Consider the following 21,830-nt stretch of genomic DNA (forward strand, 5'->3'; position numbering starts at 1 on the left):
GCCAGACTTTCAGCCCTTGGCAGCAGACCCTCCTGGGCCTCCATGACCCTGTACATCAAATTGTCTCTTCCACCATTTCCATATAAGGTGAGACCCCCCCCTCCCGCCCATTGGCTGGGAGTTGGGGGGGGGGGAGGCGGTACTGGGAGGGTGAGTTTGGAGCCGGGGCTGGTGGGGGAGGGGAGGTGGGAGCTGCCTCACCTGGGGTAGGGCAGGGCCAGGGGCAAAGTGAGTACTGGGGGGCAGAATCAAGGCGCTGCAGCAGAGTCTGGAGTGAGCCCCTGGCCTTTCATGTCATTGAATTGCATTTTGAGCCCCAGGATGTGTCCTCTAGTGGTCACCCTCCCTGCCTCTGACACTTTCTTAGTAAGAGCTGGACACATTCACACACTCTGTCTCTATAGATGCCAAGCTTCCCTGACCTGGGATTCCCAGCAGCCCAACTCACTGATGCCTCCACTCCTGCTCCCCCTGTCCCCCAAGGCTTAGCTGCCACTGGGTCCTGGGGCCGCTCTGCCTCCAGGGTATTTATTACTCCAGCCAGCCTCCCTGGCCTGTGACTTTTCACCCCCAGTCCTGTTCCTGCTCCTGGTTCCTATGTTCCAGAGGAAAAATGTAAACACTTGCCTCTTTGAGGAAGCGCTGGGAAGCAGGGGGCACTCACGAGATGCCAGGTGAAAAGCAAGCTCCCGTGCCAGGGGGCTCCCAGCAGTGGGAGCACGTGGACCCCTTTTCCTGGCAAACAGGGGAGTTTGTTCACCTGGCCAAGGCCCCCCAGGGAGACCGAAATTCCTGTTTACAGCCCAAAGTGGACATAACTGCCAACTGGGTCATCGGAGCATCCGGCTTACTTCAGATTCCAGCAAGTTCCAGGGAGATTGCTCTCACAACCCATGTCACAGGCCTGAAGTACCATCACGGGCTGACTAGCTCTTTCAATTCGGTGAGCTGTCCTGGCACTCCACTAGACACAGGTTCTGACCCACCCTGTCACCCCTATTCTGGCCACATCCCCATGGCCCCTGGACAAGCTGTCTTCTTCCCGCACCCCTGCCCTTCAGGCAGCTCCCCAGCTCTCTCTGCCATTTCCCAGCTTGGTCTCAGAGCTGTTGGCTCCATGCGAAGCATTTGGTGGATGTTGTTGTCTTTAATTCCAACCACCCTTGAAGTGATTTCTACGGTTAGCATCCTCATTTTAGAGAAAATGAAACTCCAGTGCTGAGACTTGAACCCAGATTTGTCCCACCCCCGGGGCTAGTGATCTTAACCATTAGGTGGCACTGTGGCCTGAGCCTCCCCAACCCCCAGCTTTTCCCTCTTCCACTGGGACTGTCTCACCCACCCTGATCTCCAAATGCCTTCTGCTAACCTTCAGAAGTCTGCCTGGATTTCTTCTTCCAGCTGCCCAAAGGCCAGAGCATCAAGGGTCCTCCCAATCTGTCTCTAGGACCAAAATTCTGGTCTCCTATTCCAAGTCCTCTGTGTGTCCCCAGGGCCTGTGAGCTAACCCAGAAAATGAGCTCAGAAAACATTTCCTGAATGAATGACCTCTGCCCTCTAGGACTTACATCCCTCCGACAGAACCCAGGGGACCCAGTGAAGACACAGGGGGTGTGCGGTGTCCAGGAGCAGCAGGAGCCAATGAGGAAGCAAAAATAAGTATGTTCTCTGGCCCTCTGCACTTCCCTTGAGGACCCCATCTTATCATTGTCCTTCCCTTCTGTCCCCATCATCTCCTCTCCTGTTTCTTGACCATTCCCCTACCCCTATCTCACTGCAAACAGTGCTGAGAACCAGGAGGGGAGAAGGGAGGGAGGGAGGCCCAGCTGTTTATAGGAACTGGAGCGGCTCCATCCATCAGCTTTGTTTGGAGTTGCAGACCAAGCATAATAAATACCTTGGCTCCTCCCCAGCTGTGTTTTCCCTGAACTTGGCCATCTGAACTCCAAATCTCTCTGGCCTGCTGGTTCTCAGGACCCAGCTCCCACCCCACCCAGCCTCTACCTCCTACCAGGCTGCCTTCCTTCTGGAACCAGAAAATCCAAGCTGGGATTGGGCTTTGTTACTCCTTTACTCTGGGAGCAAGGTCAAATCATGCCACTTGATTGTGCCTCCACTTTCCCATCAGTAGAATGGGCTCATAATTGCTGTTGTGTCCCAACTCCCAACCCCCCCAGCACTGCTCACTGGTCAGGCCAGACCAGCTGGAGCATCTCTCCAGAGCTGGATTTTGGCTCAAGGATTACACAGGGACAACTAGGTAAACCCTGTGGGGTGGAGAGAGGAGGAGGAGCTACATTACTGCACAAGCCAGGAAGTGGTCACTGCTGAGGGAGGCCTGGATTTCATGCTCTGAGAGTTTGCTAGCCGCCAGGAGGGGCCTTTGCAGCTGGAGGAATGAGGATGACTTGGAGAACATGAGTTGCCACAAGAAGGGAGGATCTCAACACAGAGAGAATGAAGAGATTCCGGCAGAACCGCACTGAAGCAGAGTCTGGGAGTGGAGTGGAAGAGCCACCTGAGAGGGAGAATAGAGAGGAATCTGTCTTCACCCTCCTCAGTCCATCACTTTCACCTTCTTTCTAGAATCTACCCTCCTTGACTAAAGGACTTTCAACATGCCCAGCTCTACGCTTTCAAGTCCTAGATGCCTTCCCAGAGTTCTGCCGTCATGGGTCCACTCACCCCTTCTCCCAAATGCCCGCCCTCCTGGCCTCCCTGGCCCCGCCCCCCCACAGCCTGGGAAGATGGGGAAAAGCTCTTGGCTTCTGGAATGGATAAGGGAATCAATGATTAAAGAAGTGAGCAAGAGTGAGAGTCAAGAACAAAGAGAACAAGCAAGAGAGTAAATTGTTGAAAGCCACCAAGCTCTCTTGAGTCCTGCCCTACTGCCATTCACACTGAGTGCTTCACACACAAGCTCCCTCCCTCTGAGACACTTCTAGCTTAGTGAAGAAATAGGCATTAATCACACACACACACACACACACACACACACACACACACAGAAAGTGTACGACAGAAAGCATAAGGGAGACAACTGAGATGGGCAGGGCTCTCTGAGCCCTCATTGAGGGTACAGGGGGCACTGGGCTGAGATGCAGGAGGGTCCAGTCTGAGAGATCAGGTAGATCAGGTCATCCAGGGACCCTGAGGTTAGGGCCTTGCACTGAAGGTACACACACACACACACACACACACACACACACACATACACACTGGAGCTCTCTGCCTTGCCTTGTCTCTTGATTTCAATTCTGGAATCATAGAGAAAACCATGGAGGACCACATACAGAGGTGGTGGGAGAGATGGCCAATGGGTAGGGCAGGGGTCCTAGGAGACACATGCATGAGGGGACAGGAAGCTAGCTAGGCTGCGAGGTGGGAGAGCCCAAATCCAAAGACCCCTGCTTTTTAGTATTATTACTACTGCTATTATTGTTAGTATTAATCAATACTAACCAATATAATAATATTATATATTGTTAATATTATTGTCACTAATAATATTAATATTAATATTTTACAGGAGATTGGACTGCCCTTTTCTTCCATCACACTGCCAGTGTTAGCTTGTGCCATAGTTCCTTCCCCACACCCAGGAGACTTCATCACATTCTCATGTTAAACCCTCTGTATGCCTGCTCCAGGATCAAGTGATTGTTGACAGACATGATGCACTGCACGCAAAATCACACATGTATGTAATGTAGATTCTTAGTAGTACTGAGGGTCTGAACTTAGGACTTTATGCTTGCTAGACAGGCCTTCTTCTGCTGAGCCATGCCTCCAGCCCAGTCTTTCATTGGTTATTTTTAGCATAGGCCCTTGCTTCCAACCACTTTTAGACTTCCTGTTGTCATGGGACTACGTGTGCATGTCGCCGAGTTCAGTTTTTCTTCCATGATGAGTTTTGAGGACTTTTGTGCCTGACCTAGTGCCACAATCTTCCCAGTCTTATCTATCTCAGCCTCCTATGTTGCTTGGGATGACAGATGTGTACCACTGTGCCCAGCTATGAATTATGGGGGGGTAGAGGGATGTCTTGAACTTTTCTGCTTAGGCTGACCTCAAACCATGATCACCTTGTTCCAAGAATTGTCCATTTTTTTTTTTTGTTGTTTGCCCATTTTTCTGTTGAGTTAACTTTTCCTTGTCAATCTGTAAAACCTCTTTTTATATTGTAGATATCAAACTTTGTCTAGCATTTTATAACAAATTTCTTGAGCATTTCTCTCTTGCTTTCTTCTTATCAGTTCTGGGGCTTGAACTCAGGACCTGGGTGATGTCCCTAAGCTCTTTCGATCAAGGCTAGAGCCTCTACCACTTTAAGCCACAGCACCACTTCCAGTTTTTGAGTGGTTAATTGGAGATAAGAGTCTCACAGGGACTTTTTTGCCCTGTCTAGCTTTGAACCTTAATTCTCAAGTCTCAGCCTCCTGAGTAGCTAGGATTTCAGGCATGTGTCACTTCTGCCCCACTGAACATTTCTTTCTTTATGGGAGGGGGAAGCACTGGAGTTTGAACTCAATGCCTCATGCTTGCTTGGCTGGCACTCTAGCCCTTGAACCATACTTCCAGTCCTAATAAATGATTTCTAATCTCTCATTTGCTGCTGACTTTTTAGATACTTTTTGCAGTATTTTTCAGGTTCTCACATTTCTGTTAAAACTTCTTGATTTGATTCAATTTCATTCCGAATACACTTATAATCTAAGTTTTCTTGTAAGATTTTTGTGTTTCTTTAATCTTTAACTCTTTAATCTTGAAAAAACTATGGTTGTAAAGTTGGATAATTATCAATTTTTACTTGCTTAGGGATGAATAGCAGTTGTATCAGAATCATTTATGAGGTAATTAAAATGGAGGCCCCGAGTTAAATCCCCATTATCACTAAAAGTAAAAAAAAAAAAAAATTAAAAGGCTACTGTTAGATCCTGGCACTAGTGGCCTATACCTATAATTTTGGCTACTCAGGAAACTGAAATCTGAAGATTGAAGTTCAAAACCAGACCATGCAGAAAAGTCTGTGAGACACTTATCTCTAACTAACCAGCAAAATGTTGAACTGGAGATGTAGTTCAAATGTAGAGTGCACGTCGTGAGTGAAAAAGCCAAGTAAAAGTATGAAGTCCTGAGTTTAAGCTCTGATACTGAAAAAAGAACACATTGTCTTTTATTTGAAATTAATTTGAGGAAGTTTACGATTTCGCTGACATAGTCTTCCCATCCAAGAGCATGATGTGTCTTTCCATTTGTTCCACTCTTGTGTTCTATCCTTCCCCAATATCATATAACTTTTTCCATAGGGGCTTTAGGTTTTTTTTTTTTTGTTAAAGTTATTTCTCCACATTTTACTTTATTTTCAATATTATAAATGGATTCATGAATGTACAGAGATGATAAATTTCCACTTATATGTGTCTAGGGTCAAAAATGGCAAAGACAATGGATCATTGTGTACTTATTTTGTATCCAAGAATCTTCTCAATTTATTTCTGTTGTTTTGGTGTTACTGGTACTTGAACGGAGGGCCTTATGCTTGTCATGTTGGTGTGATACCACTGAATTATGCTTCCAGTGCTGTTTTCCACTGGTTCTTTTTAGAATAGAGTCTCACTTTTCAGCTATGTGTGAATTTGAGGCACTATCTGCTTACTTCAGGCTTCCTATGGGGGCTGGATAACCGTGCACATCACCATATCCGTTTCCTCCATGGAACAGGGATCTCATTAACTTTTCTGCTTAGGGTTGGCTTGGAACCTCAATCCTCCCAGTCCTTCCATGTAGCTAGGATTACTGGACTGAACCCTGGCCCCTCCTTCAATTTTTTCTCTCTTTTGTTTTGCATTTGCTTTTGTCTTTGAGTTTTGTAGATGTGAGATTATTTCATTGCTTTGCTGACATCTCATGTCTCTACTGACACTCACATAACAGGGACACCTGCCTCCAGCCTCACCTCTCTAGCTTGCAGCCAGGTTCCAGGGACCCCCTTCTCACCCCCCGGCCACCCATCTACCTTAGATCTACTTCCCCCATCCCATCTCTTTCGTGTCTCCATCCTTTGCTGGTGTTCAGGAGCAAGTGGCAACCTCAGAATCCTTACTGCTCTGTCCCGTAGAGTGAACTTGTTCCACCCTGACTGGAATTCTCTTCTCCTCTTAGACCAAAGGTTGAAAGCGGGTGGCCTATGGGCCATATTTAGCCTTCAGACATGCTTTTTTTGGCCCACACAGCAGTTTATTAAAGTTTTGATTTGTTTCCAACATTTAAACATTGGAAGAGTTGTTTTATATGGGAACACATAATGTTTCTTAAAACCTCGGGAAATCTGAGAAGCTGGGCCCTCAGCCCACAGGACAGTGAGAGGCAGGAGCTGTGAAATTATCTCCCATCTAGATTGCGAGGTCCACAGGGCAGGGGTCAGTCTGTCCCTTCTCAACCCCAGCACCTGACTTGGGGCCTGCCTCAGGCAGGAGTGCAGGAAAGTTTAGCTCTATTCCCTCAGGGTCATTAAAGTTTTAGCGGTGTGAGTGAACCGGCACAATCAGGGTTTGAAATTTGACTGTACTGTGGACCTGTTGGAAATCTGGGGAAGCCTATGAATAGCCGTCTTCTGAGAATAACCCCTTTAAACTCATTTAAAAACATGCAAGATTACAAAGGAATCAGTTCTACTGAATGTAGTTATTGAAATATTAAAAGCATATTGTGATTTCATAATGTGTGTGTGTTTGGTTTGTGTGTGCTGCTACTAAGGCTTGAACTCATTCAGGGCCTTGTGCTCACACTTGGGTTTTTGCTCAAGGCTGGTACTCTACCACTTGAACCAACCTCCACTTCCATCTAGCTTCAATTTGTAATCCTCAGATCTCAGCCTCCTGAGTAGCTCAAATTACAGACATGAGCCACTAGCATCCAGCATTATAATTTATCATATGTGATCCAGCATCAGGCCTAATAACTCCTGTGCTTTTGAAGCACTAGTAAAAATGAATGACAAATATCAGGTGCAAGTGGCTCATGCCTGTAATCCTAGCTATTCAGGAGGCTGAGATCTGAAGGTCATGGTTTGAAGCTAGCCTGGGCAGGAAAGTCTGTGAGACTCTTAGTTCTAATTAACTGCCAAAAAGCTGAAAGTGGAGTTGTGGTTCACATGGTAGAGTGCTAGCCTTGAGAAAAAAAAAAAAGCTCAGGGACAGTTTCCAGGCCCTGAGTTCAAGCACCAGGACTAGCATGCACGCTTACATACACACACATGTGCACGTACACACACACACACACATACTAATGAATGACAAGATAGCTACAGCAACTGTAAGACAACCTTTAAAGACCTGTGATTGTTGTTGGTGACCTACTCTTAAAGTCATGGTTACCACCAATACCACAAGGATTTGCAACCTACATCCAAGAGGGAAAGAATATTTCACTGTGAGGCTTCTGATAAAGTAGCCTGCGTAGCTTTCTTCAAGCCCAGTTCATATATCACAGAAATCTCCTTGGGTCCTGGAACCTCAGAACACAACCTGCACTTCAGGATGCTTGGCAGCTACCACCAACAGACAGAAACATAGCCACCGTCCATACCCAGTGTTCTTGGGGTATAAATTAGATCACTGTTTCTGGAAGGCTCTTTGACAGTATTTTCTAAGAATCTTAAAAATGTGCATTGTTTTAGCCCAGCAATTCTGTTTCTAGGAATTTATCCTAAGGAAATAAAGATACAGCCAAAAAGGGGGGAAAAAAGTGTAAGAACATTTATTACAGCCAAACAACACATCCAGTTTTTGTAGAGCTTGAAATTTATACAATTTCAAGGGAACCTTTATCCCAAAGAATACAATTACAAATATAAAGTTTCTGGGTCCTTCTCTGGCATTTGACAAGGTCCTGTGAAAACAAGAGGCCTTTCACCAGCTCCACATAAACTCACCTTAAACATCTAAATTTAAAAATGACCGAAAACTGCCAAGAGTTATGAGTTTCAGAATATCTATACAGAGAAAGCTTAATCAGTCACTCACAACAATGTGAACACAGAATCTGTTTGGTGGCTCCAAGAAAGGCTCAAAGCAGAGTATGATGTGAACAATGATGTGTACAGTATGACCTCCATTTTGTCCAACTGACCATTGGTTGAGAGTCATGCAATGACAAATGGGACTTCTGGTGTCAGAATTTTCTGAGCTTCAGAAGTGGTGCCAGACACAGTTGGGCAGGACCCAGGTAGTGTGAGCCCTCTCCTTCCATTGCTGGAGAAGTGGGGAGGGCTTGAAAAGGGAGACTGGGGAGGGCCTAGGAGGTGGGAGTGGGAGATAGGAAGTGGGGAAGGCAAGTGACTTTCCTGGAAAAGTCTGGGATTGCTGCTCCTGGTGTTTTAAGAGCTGTGTGGGCTGAAATGAGAGCTGTCTATGCATCCAGAGCTCACAGCAAAAAGACAAGGGGGAAAATGTGTGTTTTGGATGCAGGACCTGAAACACAGCAAGTGAACTATCATTACCCTCTTGATCTGCTCTGCCCTGCTATTTTGCTAGTGAGTCTGACCCAAGTGGCGGGGCACTCCTACAGAAGCAGAGCCTGGGGTACAGGTGGTCAGCCTACTGTCCAAACTCATGCATTCCCAAAGTGTGGGGTTTTGTGTGTGTGTGTGTGTGCCCATCCTGGGGCTTGAACTCAGGGACTAGGTGCTGTCCCTGAGCTTTTATGCTCAAAGCTAGTGCTCTACTGCTTGAGCCACAGCTCTACTTCTGACTTTTTTTGGTAGCTAGTTGGAGATAAGAGTCTCACAGACCTTCCTACCCAGGCTGGCCTTGAACCATGCTTTTCTGATTTTGGTCTCCTCTTTGTAGCTAGGATTACATGGTGAGCCACTGATGCCTGGCTAAAATTGTTTGACCTTTGAGACCAGGGCCAGCGTTTTAGCATCTACCATCATTGTCATTTTCTATTTGCAGTGCTTCCATTCATGGGCTGGAATGATGTCTGTACTACCCTGGTGGGGGTGCTGATGGAAGACTATGCTTATGTAAGAGTGGGAAGGGGGTGAGATTGGGGAGCAGTACAGGGAAGATATATAACTTTCTGCTGTCTGTTCAATTTCGCTGTGACTCTAAAGCTGCTCTTTATAGATAGATAGATGATAGATAGATAGATATAGATACACACACACACACACACATATACATATGTATAGTCTATTTTAAAAAGTTAAAAAAACAAAATTTTGTTTCCAAGACCTATTCAAAGATGTGGAGCAGAAAAAGGAAGAAAAGGAGCAAACCTGAGCCTATTCCTCCTCTCCCCTTAGGTCTCTAATCCTGGGTCAGGCTGAGAGCTTCAGGAAGAAGAGGAGTTTGTTTAGATAAGGCATATACTCTAAAATTCACCTTTAATACTGTTTAATTCTATGGGGTTTTGTTGTGTCATTTGTGTTTTCGAAAACATCTTGTTATGTAGTCCAGGCTGGCCTGAGATTTGTGTTTCTCTTCACTCTACTTCCTGAGGGATGGGATTCTAGGTACAATGCTATCATATTCAGCCACACCGCATGCAGGGATTGTTTTTGTTTTTGTTTTGGGGGTTTTAATTTTGTTTTGGAATTGGGACTTGAACTCGGGGCCTCTCATTCGTTCTCTGCTTTCTCATTCTAGGTTGACACACTACCCCTTGAGCTATACCTCCACCTTCAGCTTTTTGTGGTTAATTGAAGATAAGACTCTCATGGACTTCCCTACCTGGGCTAAGCTTTGAACCATGATCCTTAGCTCTCAAGCTCCTGAGTAGCTAGGTTTACAGGCATGAACTATCAACACCCAATTCCATTGCATATGTTTCAGAAACACAATTATAGATACCACCATAGTCAAGATTTTGAAATAGTCCATCACCTGAGAGAGGTCCCAGGTGTACCTTCATGGTCTCCTTTCTCCAGCCTCAGCCCCTGGCAGTCATGGATTTCTTTTCTCTTACAGTTTTGTCTTTTCTAGATGTTGTGCATAATAGGCAGCCTTTGGGGCCTGAGTACTTCCTCTTAATGCAACGACCTTGAGATTTATCCATGTTTTGAAAAAAAATTCTTATGTCTGAGCAACATTTCATTAAATGGATGTGTCACAGTTTGTTCATTCACCTACTGAAGAATATTTGGGTTGTTTCCAAGTTTGGACATTGATAAATAAAGCAGCTATGAACATTCACACTCGGGTTTTTGTCTGAACACAAGTTTTTGCTTCTCTCAAGCAAATTTCTAGTGGCAGGATGATGTTGAACTTTTCAAGCCTGCCTGGCTGTGTTCCAAAGTAATTGTTCAATCTTTAGCCCATCAGCAAGACTTGAGTCCCAGTTGCTCCACATTCTAAGCCAGCAATTAGGATTATCAGGTTTTACTTTAACCCATTTAATGGCAGTGCGTAGGAGACCAAAGGATCATTTTTTTTTTTTTTTTTTAGTAAGAAAAAGTTATACTTTATTTCCGTGTCAACACTAAGTTAAAATGTGTTTCAAAATATGTAGCCGGGTCACCAATTCCAATCACTACCTTAGCTCAAAGGTTCACCAATAAAACAGTCAAACAACAGAAATGCATCTTGAAACATCTTCTAGAGAGAACAGCTCCGTGGCTATCAATAATTTATTAACTTCATAGTTTAGTCTCAGTATTTGACAAGTTTGTTAGAAATTTATTCCCATTGGTTTAGAATGACATTAATATGAGCTCATAATTTCAAAGTCAACATTGCTTTCACCATGAACACAAACCTGCTAAAATGTGGGTTGTGGTACAGTAATAATGGTAGCTGATGGTGGCTTTTTTTGTCCAAAGCCAAAAAAGATAGGCAGTCTTGGAGAGCCATAAACTATCCATACACCCTTTCAGCATGCTGTCATTTCCCATATTTTTCTTTGTTTTTAATACAGAAGAAAATGGTTTCTTCAAATTTGAAAAACAAGATAAATACATTTGCATCTTCTTTTCAACAAAAAGAAATTCCCCATGTTTATCAAATCTGTCCAAGTGATGCTTTAAATATTGTCTATACTATATGTGCATATATTTTTCATCCTATTTTAGTGTCTAATGTTACAATTGGCTTAGTAATAAGGCTTCCAATGCTTTATGGAAAACATTACCCAATAGATCATAATATAAACCTGCAGTGAAACTTTTCTGATGACACAAAACTATGACCAAGTCCACAAAATATGCAACCTTTCATCAACGCCATTGGAACCCATGAGTTATTGCAAATGACCTCACAGGTGCATAGATTGCAAACAGAAACTTTTGAGGAGAGGACATAAAATAAATATTACAGTGTTTTTTTCCATCTCCATTAAAGCTGCCTATTGTTAGATGAAAAGATTAACATTACTAACAGGAAGAGTCAAACTATATTAAGGATTATTTTCTAAGTAGTTAGAACAAACAAAGATAAGCAAGAGTTTATGCCAACACAATTTTCCTGTAGTGTAATATAATTCGCAGTATAAGGGACAGTCTGTAAGTAATTAATACAAATATAAATTGGTATATGCCACCGCTAAATCATAGACTGGCAAAAAACTCAACTAAAGAAGTCAGGGCATGGGGGCATCTACTGGTGGCTCATGCATGGAATCCTAGCTACCCAGGAGGCTGAGATTTAAGGATCAAAGTTCAAAACCAGACTGGGCAGGAAAGTTTGTGAAACTCTTATCTCCAATTAACCAGCAAAAAACCAGAATTGAAGGTATGGTTCAAGTGGTAGAGTGAAAAAAATGCAAGTAACAGCTCAAGGTCTTGAGTTCAGGACAGATTCTAATGAGAACATCATATACCAATCTTATCAACATCAGCATACATTTTACCCACAGCTGCAAAATGATGAATCCTTTCTAAGCATGAGGGCCTGCAATATACTTTATGTAGTAGCATAGCAGGGCTATCTAAATATCACTGATTCCTTTTGGCATTTATATTTACATAATCATAATATGCATATAAAAACTACAAACAAAAATTTAAAAACTTTTATCTCATTTTGGAAAAGTTTACAGTTAAGATGTGGTTACAGAATTTTCTAAGCTATCAGACTTGACTGATACTAGCCTTTTCCTGAACCATCTGAATGTGAGTCACATGCTTCATTGCCCCAAATACTCCAACATATACTTCCTAAGCAAAAAAAAAAAAGACATTATTGTACATAATCATAGTATAGTTGTCAAATTCAGGTCATGTAACTTTGATATAGTACTATTGCCTAATCCTTAGGCAGAATCTAAATTTCTCTAACCACTCTGATAATGTTCTTTATGGCATTTCCTACGTTGGGTCAGGACCTAGTCTAAGGTCCATATTTGGTTCCTTCTTTTTACTCCAGAACAGTTTGTCAGTCTTTCACTGTCTTTTATGAAATGGAGGTTTTTGATGAGTCTGAACCAATTAATTTGTAGACAGGTACCTCAATGTGCATTGATGTGATATTTCCTCTGTCGGGCCTTTTCTTTTTGGTAGGAAAAGCACTTTGTAAGAGATAGGAAAAAAAATCAAAGTGTTTTTCTGGCTCTCACACTCACCATGCTAAATACTAAGTATTTCTGCTCTGATCACCAGAACATGTGGGAAAGTTGCCCTAGCACTGAGCAGTTCCCCAGAAGACATCAGGTGGTTTATTTTCTAATTCACTTCCATTCTGACACTGTCTACTTAGAAATAGCGTCAGTCCCCACAGGTGAGAATCTGGGACTCAACCCTCTTACTGTAACGCCGGTCACAAGCCTCAAGGTATCACCTATGCTTCTGATGTGCCATATACTAGATTCCCATGACCCTAATTTACTAGATTAATTTGCTAGAGCAGCTCTCAGAGCTCATAGAAACCACATCCTAACTGATTACAAAGGATATCACACCCATGCAAACAGGTAAAGCATGTAAAAGGGTGCAGGGAACTCTTCTTTGCTTTCTGGACATATTTCCAGCATGTACTCATGTCTCCAGGCTAGTATTTTGCTAATTATTTTGGAGATGGTATCTAGCAGATTTTTCAATCAAGGCTGGCTTTCAATCACAATCCTCCAGATCTCAACATCCTGGGTTTTTATGAAAACTTGATTATGTAGGCCTGATGGAGTCTCTCATTAGTTGGTTGTGATCAGCTCAACCTTTAGCCTATCTCTCCTCCCTGGAACTCAAAAAAAGAATCGATGCCAAAAAAGTTCCAAGCCTCTAATCGTGCCTTGGCCTTTCCAGTGACCAGCCTACATTCTGAGGCCCCCAGTAGACTCCCCAAACCCTATTATTAGCACCCAAAAGATACCCTTATCACTCTGAATTTAGGAGCTCTGTGCCAGGAACTAGGGGAAGAGGCCAAATATGTATTTCTTATTATTTCTCAGCATCGTACCACAGAAGTGTTGTGGTGTCTTTCTCAGGAGGCATTTCATGCTGGTCCCTTTGTTTTATAGATTAAAAAAACAAATAACTGAGAATGAGACTCTTCATTGGTATCTTAATATGCCCTCTCCAAAAAGCCATGAAAGGGGGCTGGGAAGGTGGCTCAGTGGTAGAGTGCTTGCCTTGCATGCCTGAGGCCCTGGGTTTGATTCCTCAGCACCACATAAGCAAAAAGAAAAAAGCTGGAAGTGGCGCTGTGGCTCAAGTGGTAGAGTGCTAGCCTTGAGCTGAAGAGCTGAGGGACAGCGCCCAGGCCCAGAATTCAGGCCCCACGACCAGACTCAAAAAAAAACAAAAACAAAAAAACAACAAAAAGCCATGAAAGCCACGCAAGATGCCATTATGGGTTTGAAGAAACCCATTCTACTATACATGACAGAGAGAGTAAAATGAGGATATTCACCAAAAAAAGTAAGGAGTAGGATTTCAAATGGTTTATTTTTGTGCCAGTCCTGGGCTTGAACTCATGGCCTGGATGCTGCCCCTCAGCTTTTATGCTCAAGGCTAGCATTCTATCACTCGAGCCACATCTCCACTTCTGGCTTTTTAAGTGCTTAATTGGAGATAAAAGTCTCATGAAGGAGTTTCTTACCTGAGCTGGCTTCAAACCACGATCCTCAGATCTCAGCCTCTTGAGTAGCTAGGATTACAGACGTGAGCCACCAGTATTTGGCTTTTAAATCATTTTTTTCCTTTTACTTATCGTTATAGTGGACTCCATCTGCACATCCTGATATCACCCCACCTTGAACTAGACCTTGGCCTTGGTAAAGCAGGAAATTGAGGTCACAATCAAAAGGTAAAGAACATTATAAATGCAATCTTTTTCTTTGGAATGTCTAACATGCCAAGTTATTCCACTTATGGGACCATACATGCCCATGTTTTGTTGTATGTAATTTTTCACTGTAAACCGATCAGATCTGACGTCATTGTATTTTTCAGATATATTTTATATAGTTAACTTTTTTTATTAGTTTACATTAGTTATCCTTAGTTAACTTATATAACTCTTGGTCATAAAAAAGTTGGTATTACGCAAAATGAAGCCTTATCTGCTTCTATGAATTGACATTTTGCATTGTGGACTAGAAACCTTAGCAACCTGGGATTTGGGGAAGGGGGTAGCAAATTTCTCTGTTCTCTCTTACCTTTGCCCTTTGTCAGCTGTCAGAGGGAGGATGGGCTGGGATGGTTTATATGTCACTGGCAACATCATGGAAAGTCTCAGTGTGGCATCTTCACTCAGGGTCAGGCACCTCTGCGGGGAAAATACCTTTAAGTCAGCTACAGACCAGCATTTCTTCCTCTAAGATGTCACTCATGTCTTCTCTTTCCTCACACCCATGAGGGCTCAAGCCTGTGGCCTCTCTCCCCTGGACTCTAGGCCCAGTCCGAGACCTCTCTGGTCTCTCTGTGTTTGGTCTTGATGATGATGATGATGATGATAGTGCTAGGGTTTGAACTCAGAGCCTTGTGCTTGCTAAACTCTACTTCATAAGCCATATCCCCAGCTGTCTACTTGACCAATTAAATGCATTATAAACCCTAAGAGCCCTGTTATGGTTTTCCCACCTCTGGTTCTACTCCATCTTGTAGGACACAGAACCCATATCACAACCTACCCTTCCCAATGAATTCTCTTGACGGTACTCCCTGTGCAAATGTAGATGACCCAGAGAGGCCCAAATCAAGGCTGCCTCTATTAAGAGCTCTTTTTTTATTTTGTGGTCGTGGGGTCTGAACTCTGGGCCTGGGCGCTGCCCCTCAGCTCTTCAGCTCAAGGCTAGCACTCTACCACTTGAGCCACCGTGCCACTTCTGGCTTTTTCTGCTTATGTGGTGCTGAGGAATCAAACTCAAGGCCTCATGCATGCAAGGCAAGCACTCTACCACTGAGCCACCTTCCCAGCCCCTATTAAGAGCTCTTTAGCAAATCTTTCCTGAATGCCTGAACACCTACTATAGCCAGCCTCGGTTCCAGTGGCAGTGGATTATTGTCCAGGCTCACTTCCAGAAATGTAGTCTATCAGAGAGTTAAAATATGTAAACCCATGAACCAAGAGACAAAGTTTGGACTCAAGAGGAGGATAAAAATGTTTATTTGCAACAGAAGAATGAATTATCTTTCTAGATGGCATGTTAGTTTATGAATTGCTATAACAAAATACCATTAACCTGGTAGCTTAAAGAACTGTCTCACAGTTCTTGAGGCTAGAAGTTCAAGATTGTAGGCACTAAAGCATTACTCCAGGCCTTTCTTCTAGTGTCATCTTGTACTTGGGCTTGTGATAGTAGAAGCTCGGTGATCATGTGGTCTGCTTCTGGTATATGTGTCTCTGTATCCACTCTCCTTTTTTTTTTTTTTGGCAGGTCTGGGGCTTGAACTCAAGGCCTGGGCACTGTCCCTTAACTTTTTTGCTCAAGGTTAGTTCTCTATCATTTGAGCCACAGCACCACTTCTGTTTTTTGCTGGTTTATTGGAAATAAGAATCTTACAAACTTTCCTGCCTGGGCTGGTTTTGAATCTTGATTCTCCTGAGTAGCTAGAATTATAGGCATGAGCCACAAGTGTCTGGTACATTCCTCCTTTTTATAAGGACTCAAGTCATTGAATTAGCAGCCTGTCCTGCTAAGCTACGGTCTCACTGGAACTAACTCATTCTGCAGTGATCCTGTTTCTACGCGAGGTCTTAAGGTCTTTGGTAGGTACTTCCACATGAGGCCTTTCAGGATTACAACTTCAACATATAAAAAAAAGGGAAGTCGGCTCAAGCCCTAACATGAACTCAAAGGCAAGAGGAGTGCGAGGGATGGCATTAGAGGTTCTGGGCTTGGGCCTAGGTAAGAATGGGTACCTGGATCAGAAGAGGGACTTGGGGGAAGGACAGTAATAGCTAAGGGGAATTTCAAAACAGAAATGACTGCTCTGTAGCATGTGGTCAGCTCTTCCTTCTGGATTTCCACAAAATCTATTTCTGTAGCAGAGCTGGGGAGTAGATTGCTGATGTACCAGCCCAAACTGGTATCTAGTGAAACCAACGTGGGTACATAGATCGTAGAACTTCTGGGTAACAGATGACTCAGGTCCCTAGTCTGGAGGAGTTGGGGGCTGAACCTGGCAGAGGCAGCAACTTGAAGGAGAGTCGGAGCAGCTAGCTTCATGTGGGAAGAAAGAAATGACATCCCAAATCAGATTCTGTGTATGCCAAGGTCATATGCTCTAGGATAAAATGACCCATTTAAGGTCCTACATCTGGTATCAGATGAAGCAACATTTGAACTCAGAGTCTGACAGCAAAGCCCATGTTCATTCCACAGCTCCTCAGATGCCCAGTTAGCATGGCCTCTCTCTTTCAGTATTCTGGGTATCTCCTTGAAGCTGAGCTCCAATAATTTGTGTATATTGACTGATCAAGGATACTCCTATACCACCACATTGACCTGCATCTGGTTTGAGCCACAGATGGATGGACAATTCCTTGCCAGCTCAGGCTCAGCTCACACTGCAGGCATCCTGCCCTAAGTTGAGCTGCAAGTTTTCAAAGCAGCTGCAGGCTCTTTGTACTATGGCAGTGCATGTGGGCAAGTGACACAGTCCAGAAGTCTAAGGGCTCTCACTCAACAGGGACTGGAGCCAGGGGATCAATTCCCAACTTCTAGTCTGCAGATAAATGGTTTTGTAGGTATTCAGGGTCCTGGAAGAATATAGCCTCATTTCCCATTGTAGAGACAGATAAAACACTCTGGTATTGTCATTTCTTTCTTCCTGTCCCCCTCTCCTCATTCTTTTCCATCTGTGTTCTGAACTCACCATCCTAGTACTGATTTGCATCAAGTTCTTCTCTCACACTGTGCTTTTGGAGGAAGCCAAACTAGATAGATAGATCTGGTCTCCAGTACCATCCTCATCCCCAACTTGGGGGTGGCAGACATGCAATCCTGGAGCCAGATCACTGTTTCCCAAAACCTTCCAGCAGAACACTGTGATTCTCCAATCTCCTGGCCCTGGAGGAACAGCATGTTCCAGGAGAGGGGACGTGGCAGGAACCAGAGCCAGCCCTTGGGAACTTCACTGCCATTATCTCCACAGCAACGCCAGCCCCCAAACATTTCTAAAGGCCCAAGGGAAAGTGGATCTTACCAATCACCTTGTCTTAGGGGTGACGCTGGAGCCAGTGGACATGGCAGAGAGACAAGGAAAGTTGTGGATCATAGTCCCAGCTATGGCACTTCAGGTGGGACTCCACCAGGACACTGGGCTCCCTTGGAGGACTGGCTGAAGAGGTGAATGAAGGTATAGATGGGGCAAAGTGAATCAGGGGTGAAGGAGCTCCAGGAGCTTTGAAGCAGCTAGGAGCTGCTACCACAGGCTTGCAGGGCAAGGAGCAGGCACATGGCAGCCAGACTGTTACTTGGGCTACCCCAATAGCAGTGGTGAGCTCAGTCAGCAGTTGCCAGACTGCAGACAGGCAGACCAAAGGCTGTTACTTCTCTCTGTTGTTTATTGACCAGGTCTATTGACAATTGGCACCAAAAGCCATGAGCAGAACTAGTCTGGGAGCAAAAGAAGAACCTGTGTGAAGACCACTGTTCAACAATACTCTTGTTGGTTCCCTTGTTCACTAGGTCTGCCTGTGTATTTCATCCGGTAGCAATAGACCCTAACCACAACCACCAACATGCATGCAGATACTTGCACACACACACACACTCACACACACACACACACAGCATCTCCAATCTTGTGTAACTTCCAGCTGGACTTGCTGCTTTATTTATTTGTTTGTTTGTTTGCTTATTTATTTATTATGCCAGTCAGTCCTGGGGCTTAAATTCTGGAACCTGTGTGCTATCCCTGAGCTTTTGAGCTGGAGGCTAGTACCCTACCATTTTAACCACAGCTCCACTTCCAGCTTTTTAGTGGTAAATTGGAGGTGGGAGTCTTGTGGACTTTCCTGCCCCAACTGGTTTTGAACTGCAATTCTCAGATCTCAGTCCTCTGAGTAACTAATTACAGGCCTGAGCCGCTGGTGTCTGGCTTGGATTGGCTGCTTTTTCAAAGCATCCTGGAAATACAAGTCTTAGAGTCTGAGGACTAAGATTAAGTCACAGATCTACCCCTTATCTTTAGTTTCTTAACCTATTTAAAAAGTCATAAAAAAATGTCATTTTTATTATTTCACCCCTAGCCTTGAAATCCTTTCCTCATATGTCCTGAGGCTTTAGAACAGAGTTGCTTGTACTAAATGACTGGGGACTGACTAAGCTTTTACAAGGTAATGGGAGGATGAACAGAGGAACCACCCAGTTAGTTTAGGGTTGTATCTCCTACATTTCTGTATCCCTAGTACTTTGTACCATGCCCTGTTCCTTGTGAGTACAGAATAAATGACTCTGAGTATCCAACTGGGGTTAGATGGTTGTGTAGGACATGAGGAATGACAGAATTCAGTGGGACCCCAAATTCCTATCTGAGTATGAGGCCTACAATGTCGAGAGGCCAGCCCACATCCCTGGGGGCCAGGACCTCTCTTCTCCTACATGCAAAAAGTGAAGGCCTTGGCAACAGCTGCCGCCAGCTGGCACCAGGTCCCAGCAATAGTCATTGTTTAGCCAAAACAGGAAGCCACTTGAGGGGAAGTGTGGCCTCGCCTCAGTGAACCCCTGAAGAATGGCCCCCAAGAAACTTGGGGACGTGCTGGCAGGCATGGCCTCTGAGGCAGCTAGGCCTCTCCCCAAGCCCCAGGATGGGAGATGTGGTTTCACTCAACCTTAGGACCCTGGCACAGGAGGCGGGGCTGGGAACCAAGGCCTGGGTTCTAGTTCCATGTGACCTTGGGCAGGCCACCCTTCTTATCTGGATTTATCACTTCATTTGTTCCTGGGTGGGTTCAGAGAGTGCATTTGCATTGTTTCATATTTGCATATTAATGAATTCAAGTCGAGCTCTCTCCTGCACCCTTCACCCTGCTCCCCCCTCTGAGTCCTGGGTGGCCTATACCTTGTCATCTTTCAGTGCTGGGTATAATGAAGCCCATGGATAAGTTCCTTCCCATCAGAAGTAGGAAAATATGATCAATTCCTCAACACTTCACAATGAGCAAAACTCCAGCGCCTCATTTTGTTAGAATCCTCCATAATTATGCCAAGAGATACGGGAAGTAGCTTTTATGTCCCATCTGACAGAGAGGGACACACAAACTCAAAGCCAAGATTCAACTCCAAGCCCTTGGCCTTGGACCCTTCAACCTAACTGGCAGCTCTCTTATCAAGCCTTGTAAGGAGTACACGTCTGCTTGCTCAGGCTGGTGGCAGAAAAGACCATAGTGGTAGGGCTGTGGGAGCACAGAGGATACAACAGTCCACCAAAAGAAGCTCCTTGGAAGCTGGAGGAAAGCTTGAGCTTGCGTGATTTATTTTCCATGTACTTAATTTTCCCCATTTAAACTCTGTCATGTACCCTCTATGTGGCCCAAGCACCCCTCTTCTCTGGGCCTCACTGGTGATCCTGGTGATCCACATGTAATGCCTGCCAAGCTGATCCCTGGCTATGTGGATGGGTAAACTGATGGAGCACCAGTGGACAGATGTGCTGGGTTGCTGACCCAGCATCAATCTGTCTCTGCTTTCCTCTAAAACCCATATTCTGATTGGATATTCTCCCCATTCCAGGGTTAGGGCCATCTCCCAGGTAAACTAAGCCAAGGTATTAATTGGGAGAATGTGATACGTTGGAAACAACCTGACTTGTCTCATTCAGATCAAAGAAAAAGATTATAGTCCAGGCCTGAAGAAATGTGCTCTGTGTCTCACTCTCTCTATTTCTTTCCCTCTGCCTCTCTGTCTCTGTCTCTGTCTCTACCTCTATCCCTGTCTCTTGTCTCTCTGTCTCTCTGTCTCTCTGTCTCTGTCTCTCTCTCAGCAAAAGTGAGACTTTAATGGTGGTCTTGCAAGATTGGTGTCTGATAGGCAGGCACTAAAATGTTCTTTCTTTCTATCTCCTGCTGGACATTCAGAGGGCAAGCCTGGGGTTACAATGTCACTGGAGTTGTCTCAACCTTAGAAAAGTGACAGCCATCATGAGCCTCACAGAGGATCCCACTGAGGTGGAGAGCTCATCGGAAAGTCTGTGTATTCATAGAACTAAGAGCTGCTCTGTCACAGAGGGAGGAGACGGTGCTCTTCCTTGCTTCATGCAGTCCGTGAGAGGTAGCATTTGCTATTACTTGCAGCCAAAGCCATCTTGGTGCTCCCCTCCCCAATTATCTTGCAGTCCCTAATTCACAGAAAGGGATTGGGGTCCTCCCTCTCTCCCTGTGTTAACTCACTGGAAGGTAGTTGCGAAACTCCTGGGCAGCCAGCCAGAGCCCACAACTTGTTCACGGCTTTTTGGAATCTCGGCATTCTTTCCTCTCTGTTTCCTCAGCCAGAGACAATTCCTCCCCAGCTGGCCCCTGGCCCAGGCCCAGGCCACCCTACTAACATTAATGCTGGAAGATTGATGTGACAGGGAGACAGAGAGCTGGGACCCTGAGCCCCGGCTGGGGCTGCTTCCTCTGCACAGACTCTGTTTTTTTTTTCTTCTCTCTCTTCTTTCCTACTGGAACCTTGGCCTTTTTAAAGACTTAGGATTACAGAGTTTTTATAACGTAAGGGCCACTGAGCAGGAACTAAAATCTGGGTATCTTGAGTCCTGGTCCAGGACTTGAACCACATACTGCAGACGATACAACCTTTTTCTGTATAGCTGAAGTTACTTGCTTCCATCCTCCTTTTCTATCTCTGTTGTCACTGTTCTAATTCAGATGTCATGGTCTCTGCACTGGGTGATGGCTTCTTCTGAAGTCTGCCCAGTTACCATCAGCAATCTTGTCCCTGACCCCAGCAGCCAGAGGATCGCAGACCCGCCTTAAACTCTGCTTCACTGCCTATAAGACAAGATGCAGGATCCCTACTTTAGTTTGGAGGGCCCCTGGTCACAGGGCCCCCTGCCCTACTTCATCCATCAAGAAAGATGTATGTTTTTACTATACATTTAGTTGTTACTTCCTCCTCTTCCTCCAGTTAGTCTTTCTTACTTAAACAAATCACAAACTATGCTTGCTCAGCTTCCCTGCCTGCCCCATCCTCCATCGGGTTTTCCCTTGCCTGGGCGTGGATTTATCTTATGGGTACCAGGCCACCTGTCCATAGCCCTGGAAGTACCACTCATAGGGATAGGGGATTCTCATTCTCGGGGTTGAGTGAGCTGCCAGCCCTTTTCTGATTTGACTTGGGTGTGAGTTTTGCTACTAAAGATCACAGACACTGAGAAACTAACTGGCTAAGGGCAGGGGCTCTGCAAAATCTGGGAGAGGGGGCAGGGTTTAACAAACACTCCCTTCTGA

This window comes from Dipodomys spectabilis, unplaced genomic scaffold, assembly GCF_019054845.1.
Source record: "Dipodomys spectabilis isolate Male_0828 unplaced genomic scaffold, ASM1905484v1 ptg000003l, whole genome shotgun sequence".
Lineage (NCBI taxonomy): Eukaryota > Metazoa > Chordata > Mammalia > Rodentia > Heteromyidae > Dipodomys > Dipodomys spectabilis.